Here is a 7,295-nt window from a genome sequence, read left to right as displayed (position 1 = left end):
GCAGATTGATTTCTAAAGTGGTTGTACAAGTTTAAATTCACACCAGCAGTAGAGGAGGGTTTCCCTTTCTCCACATCCTCTCTAGCATGTGTTGTCACTTGAGTTTTTGATCTTAGCCATTCTGATGGGTGTAAGGTGAGATCTCAGGGTTGTTTTGATTTTCATTTTTCTGATAACTAAGGATGTTGAACATTTCCTTAATTGTTTCTTTGTCATTCGATGTTCCTCTATTGAGAATCAGAGAGGAACTTCTACAGTTTTGTTCTGGTAACAACTTTGCTCACAGCATCCTAGGTTTCAGACTAAATGGAAGATTTAGAGTCCTACAGAAGTTTGGTAAGACTGGTCTCTTGTGTCTTTGGTGGAAGTAGGAATCTAGGAAGGACAAAATGCCTGGTTAAGATTAAGGCATGGGAGTCTGGAGTATATATAATGGCTGAAAAGCATGACTTCCACATTTAGGCCCAGGTTCCAAATGAGAAGAGACTATAATAAAAGAATCACTTAACAAAGCCAGTATGGTGGCATTTTCAGGAAAGAACCAGGTTATCTGGTTAGTACCACTTTGTTATCTTTATATGTATAGTGTTTTGTTATATTTCTTTGTCTGTTCTCACATACTGTTTTCAAAAACATGCCGGAATGGAGAACAGAAAAGGCATGTGAGGAAACATTTCTTCACAGTAATGAGGTCAAGCAGGGGGTGGAAGGATTGTGAGATGGCTCCATGGTTAAAGATGCTTTTTGCCATACCCAATGACCTGAATTTAATCCACAGAACCAACATGTAGAAAGCTGACTCTCAGAAGTTGTCCTCTGACCTCCACATGAGTGCCATGACACTTGTATGTGAATGCAGAAATACTTCTGAAAAATAAATAATTGTATAAAAAATGGTCAAGGATGCCGAGTTCCAACAGGGAAATGGATGCCTCACTGTGAAAATAGTGTGTGGTCTGCCTAGAACAGGATCAAAACGCCACCATCTTATCTAGACAGTAGATTTATGGCTGTGTTGAAGAATTGCCCTAACCTTTGTTTTTATCAGCCACATACCTTTAATGCCTCAGAACAAATTTGTGGTCAATTAAAAGCCCAGTTGTTTTTATTTTATTTTATTTTATTTTATTTTGTTTTATTTTATTATTTTATTCTTTTTTTACATGAATTACTATCAATCCAGGTATCCCTGTGAATCTGTGCTCTTGAGGGTTTTTTGTTTTGTTTTGTTTTTGTTTTTTATTCTGTTTTTGTTTTTTTAATTTCTTTTTGGAAACTAAGTGCAAAAGTTTACAATGGTCCTCATTGAAAAGCAGGCCAGCTCACATCTTGCGTCTTTATCCAGCAGCTAAATTTAAACTTTTTCTTACCTTTGTATAAGTCAGACTTTAAAAATGTAAGTCGGGGCCGGGTATAAGACAAGTGACTGGGTCACATGGCAGGCTCCTTTGTGGGGCATCCAGTGTATCAACTTCTGTAGGGAAGGAGATTCAGACAGCTGGAAACCCAGCTCATAATAGCTTTATACCATTCATCTTCTGGGGCTCTGTCATCTCTGACTCCAGAGAGACTTTGTGTAGTATTTTAACATGATCAAGTAACACTACCCTTGACATTTCTACCTCTGGAATTTTGTCCCTGCGCTCAATTCCTTGCAGGTAAAGGATGCTCAATAAAAGTTTGTGGAATTACATTGAATCCTGTGACTCATAAGTCTCTCAACCATATATTTACAAAGGGGAGCAGAGGTGCATTTCTCTTGTTTTTTTTTTTTTTGTCTCCTTTTTTAAAACTAAATTTTTATTTTTTATATTAATTACAGTTAATTCACTTTGTATCCTGGCTGTATCTCTCTCCCTCATTCCTGCCCAATCCCACCCTCCATCCTTCCCATGCTCCTCTCCTCCACTGATAGAGGAGGTCCTCCCCCCTTCCGTCTGACCCTAGCTTATCAGGTCTCATCAGGACTGGCTGAAAAGTCCTCCTCTGTGGTCTGGCAAAGCTTTTCCCAGCCTCAGTGGGGGTGGGCAAAGAACCTGCCACTGAGTTTATGTCAGAGACATTCCCTGTTTCCCTTACTAGGGTACCCACTGGGATACTGAGATACCATGGGCTACATCTGAGCAGTGGGTCCAAGTTATATCTATGAATGGTCCTTGGTTGGAGTATCAGTCTCAGTAAAGACCCTGTGCCCAGATATTTTGATTCTGTTGCTCTCCTTGTGGAACTCCTGTCCTCTCCAGGTCTTACTATCTTTCCCTTCTTTCATATGATTTCCTGCACTCTGCCTAAAGTTTGGTCATGAGTCTCAGCATTGACTTTGATACACTGCTGGGTAGAGTCTCTCAGAGGCCCTCTGTAGTAGGCTCCTGTCCTGTTTCCTGTTTTCTCCTTCTTCCAATGTCCATACCTTTTGTCTTTTTGAGTGAGGATTGATCTTACCCAGGGTGCTCCTTGTTGCTTAGCTTCTTAAGTGTACAGATTTTAGTATGTTTATCATATATTATAGGACTAGTATCCTATAAGTATCCACTTATAAGTGAGTATATACAATGGGTGTGTTTCTGCTTCTGGGATACTTCAATCAGGATGATCTTTTCTTTTTTAATATTATTTTAGTCATTTTATTATATATGTGATATAGAATTTTATCCTGTAGACCATGCTGATCCAGAACACAGTGTGTAGTCCAGGTTGACCTTGACTGCACAGTGATTCTCCTGCCTCTGCTTCCCAAGTGCAGGGGTTGAAGGTACAAATTATGACCTCTTTTTGTTCTTATAAAACAGAGTTTCTCTGTGTAACCTGAGTCCTGTACTCACTTGTAGACTAGGCTGGCTTTGAACTCACAGAGATCCGCTTGCCTCTGCCTCCCTGAGTGCCGGGATTAAAGGTGTGCACCACCACTGCCCAGCTTTATTTCATTCTTAAAAGGTCACCATTAATGAAGAGTGTACTTATATATGTCCACTAGACAAGACTCAAATTCTTTAAAGAATTTTTAAAATTATGTTTATTTTATGTGTATGTCTATGCACATGTGTATCAGGTCCCTGAGGATGCCAGAAGAGTGCAATGGATCTCCTGAGACTGGTGTCAGGCAGTTTTGAACTGTTATGTGGGTTCTGGGAATTGAAAATGGGTCCTTTGAAAGAGCATCCAGTGCTCTTAGTCACTTAGCCATCTCATCTCACCAGGCCCCCTAGACTCAGATTCTTAAATGCTACAATAGGTTAGTCATCTATACTGTAATTCCCTCCTGCTTTTATGAAATAAGATTTATGGATGCACACAAAGTGGAACAAATAGTGCTTAGCTCCCAGTTCCACTATTTTTAAAACTTATTTAGTTTTTTTTTGTTTGTTTTGTTTTGTATTTTTTGAGATAGGTTTTCATATAGTCCTCGCTTTCCTCAAACTTTTTATGTAGTTGAGAAAAAAGCTTGAGCTATTGATTCTCATGCTCTGGCCTTTCAAGTGTTGAGATCATGAACACACATCACCACACCTTCCTTCTGTTATTAACACCTTAAATCAGCATGGTGCATTTGCTACAACTACTGAATGTCATCCATCCAACCATTCATCCATCCATCCATCCATCCATCCATCCATCCATCCATCCATCTGCAGTACTGAGGGTTGAATCCAGGTGTCACTTGTGCTAGGAAGCTGTTTCAGTACTGAGCTATATCTTCAGCTCCTGTTACTTTTTAATTTATTTTGTTAAGGGGTTTTATGAAACCCAAGTTGGCCTTGAACTTGCCATGTAACTAAGAATGATTCCAAGTTTCTGATCCTCCTACCTCCAAGTGCCAGTTTCCAGGCTTGTGCTATTATCCACAGAATACATGGTGCAGGTGATCAACCCCAGGCTTTGTGCTCCTGAAGCAAGCATTCTACCATGTAGACGCTATCCCCATCTCCTTTCCCTTGCTCTTTATGCCCAGGTCTGCAGGCTTCTACTGGCTTTTGTTTCCTTCTCCTGGAAGTGCAAGCTTGCCTCCCTTCAAGACACTGAATTCACTTTTTCTAGGTGGTCCAGATAGAAGATGTCTTCAGTCAGGAATTAGAGAAGAAGAGGACAAGTTTAGAGAGCATTTATGTGGTTCTATGTAAAAGTAAGGGAATCTGTGAGACCAGATTATAAGTTTGAGGCCAGGCTGGTCTACATTGAGAGTTCCAAGATAGCCAAGGCTATATAGCTATCTAAAAAAAGTCTCATTTATTGATTTTTTTTGTCTTAGAGCCTGTGCTATTGGTGTTTTGTTCACGAAGTTGTCTCCTGTGCCAATGAGTTCTAGGCTCTTCCCCACTTTTTCTTCTAACCAATTTAGTGCGTGTCTGGTTTTATGTTGAGGTGTTTGATCCACTTGTACTTTAGTTTTGTGCAGGGTGATAAATATGGTTTATTTGCATTTTTCTACTTGTAGACATCCAGTTGTCCAGCACCACTTGTTGAAGATGCTGTCTTTTTATCACTGTATCGTTTTGGCTGTCTTGAAGCTCACTTTGTTGGCCATGCGACAAACTGGACTTAAACTCACAGACATAAGCCTGACACTGTGTTCTGAGTGCTGGGATTAAAGACATGAGCCACTAGGCCCTGCCCTATCCATACACTCATATACAACTTGAATTATTTTCTCTTCTTGCCTTTCATTAGCCTGCATTATAATTAAATCTGTTTATCTGTATCCTGCCCTAGAGGGAAACAAACAAAGCTTGATAGAATAGGGTCTATATAGGCAGTACCTATTAGTTTATCACAGTGCTCCTTTACATCTGGACACAGCAACTTTTTTGATAAGTAATTATCATATAGTTTCTGGAGAGGTTTGTGTGTCTATGAAGTGATTATTATATAGAACTATGGTAAGATAATAACAAACTACAGTAGGTGCTGGATTCAAGTCCTCGCTCTCAATCAATCATTTAGAGCCACTTTTGGGGAGTGCCAAAAATATTATGCAGAGCTGTCTTGAGACAAGCCCTAGAGTCTCTTCCCCATCTAACCTGTTCTACAATACTAGGAAGAGACCACAGATGCAACCGAAGGGAAGAAGCATTGTTAACCTTTTCTTATGCAAAGTATTTATCCCTTCCGGATTTCCATGATCCTGATTCATGTAAAGCATTTTCATTTAATAATGGAAAACTGTTCAAAATGGCCAACTTTATGCCTTGGAGGGCTGGATGGCACCCAATTCATAATGGGGAACTTAGCTCCCCTGATAACTTGGTGACTTGTGGTCAAGCATCTACAGTCATTCTTCAAAACACTTCTGTCACACACATGAAAAGATAAACCCACAAAGATCTCCATATACTGTTCAGTGAACAGCTAGGATTTCTAGGAAATTGGTTGCTTGTTTGGAGGGAGGGATGTTGGCTGGTTGTTTTGGGTTGGGTTTAGTTTTTTTTTTTGTTGTTGTTTTGTTTTGTTTTGTTTTTTTAACAGGTTCTTATGTGGGTATCCTAAACTTACTATGTAGCCGAGGCTGGCTTTGAAATACTGAATCTTCTGCCTCTATCCCCAGGCTCTGGGCTTACAACCCTATGTCAGTCATGTTCTCTTCCTCCTGGGAGCAGTTGTCTGGTACAGTGACAGGATGAACTTTCAGAGATTTGGTTACAGTGAGGATTGTATAAAGCTCCTTGGAGCATCATCTTCTAGGATGTTACACATGTGTAAATTAGATTCACACATGTTGCTGTATTTCTCATCACCAGTTTTTAGGGCTCCAAGAATCAAGAATAGAGATGTTTATTTTTAACTATTGCTTTTAGCAATTCACTAGGAATTTGTTTTTTCTTCTTGCTGCTACCACTTTATGTTTTGCTGGACTACAGGTCTTATTGACAAGGCAGGAATTGGGAAATGGCACATTGGCATGTATTTGAAAGCCACTTGGAACACCTAAGATGAACAGGAATGAAGAGCTCTCTTAAGTTTTTGAAACAGGATGTCCTAGTTAAGGTTACCATTGCTCTGAAGAAATACCACAACTAAAGCAACTTCAGGAGGAAAGGGTTTATTTGGCTTACATACTGGCATCATTTATTTATCGTTGTATATGTGTATGAGTGCTGCCAAGCAAGAGGAACTTACAGAAAAGTGTTTTAGACTTACTTCTCTCCTTGTTCTTTGGAACTGGGTGTTTAATTCAGGTTATCATGTTTGGGCCAGTAAAGTGCCTTTATCTGCTGAGGCATCTCACTGGCTCTTATTCACTTATTTTTGAGATAAGGTCTCACAGAGAGTGTGCTGCCTGAGGATGGCCCCTTAAGGCCTACCTGGGATATTTCAGCAACTTTTCCTGGGCTGGATTTTATTCCCATGCTCCATGTGTGTCTGACTCTGTGGGATATGCTGATCCTGGACCCAATTTCTCACAAGCAAAAATTAATGAGAACAACAGTGCAGTTTTCCTACATTTATTATACCTGGAAATTTGCCAATTATCTGTTACATGATGAATTTAAACTCAAGCTTATGAGGGTTCTACTTGAGGGAAAACTAGATATTGTGTTTGTTTGTTTGTAAAGATTGGGGATTTTTTTGCATGGTCCTTGTAGACCAGGCTGACCTCGAACTCACAGAGAGACCTGTGCCTTGTTTCCCTTAGTGCTGGGATTTACAGGTATGCACCAACATGCCTTGATATTATGGACATTCTTGATATTGGCTGAGTATTAAGGGAAGTACCAATTTATCCCTGTGGGATAGGACAGAACTAAGGCTGGAAGTCCACTGAACAGACCCTGGCAGGTATTTTTTTTAGGCCACATGATCTTCCCTCCTTTACGACTTGTCCTGTTTAGAAACCAAACTGTGTGCCTTTCCACCATTTCTCCTAACAGTGTCTTCTGGGAACAAGAAGCCACCATCTCAGTGATCCTCATTTATCCTTTTTTTTTTTTTTTTTTACCTGGTGTTGCTGTGTCTTTGTCAGGATTTCTATTATGGTGATGAACCACCATGACCAAAAGCAACTTGGAAAGAAAAATGTTTACTTCAACTTAAATTCTGTAGTCCACTAGACAGAAATTAATGATGAGAATTCAAGGCAGAATCTGAAGCAGAGGCCATGGAAGAATGCTGTTCACTTTCTTGATTATCACGAATTGCCAAGCCAACTGTCCTCCTCCTCCTTCTTCTTAAATTTTTAATGATGGAAACAAAAATGCACCTAAAAGTGAAGCTTCTGGAGAAACCACTTGTTCTTCCATGTCTTGTATCATTCTTCAAACTTGACCTTGGCCTCCCACCTGGACTTGTACATCAGAGCTACA

The sequence above is a fragment of the Meriones unguiculatus genome, assembly GCF_030254825.1.
Source record: "Meriones unguiculatus strain TT.TT164.6M chromosome 13 unlocalized genomic scaffold, Bangor_MerUng_6.1 Chr13_unordered_Scaffold_65, whole genome shotgun sequence".
In the NCBI taxonomy this organism is placed as follows: Eukaryota; Metazoa; Chordata; class Mammalia; order Rodentia; family Muridae; genus Meriones; species Meriones unguiculatus.
Note: the sequence above shows the minus strand (reverse complement) of the source record.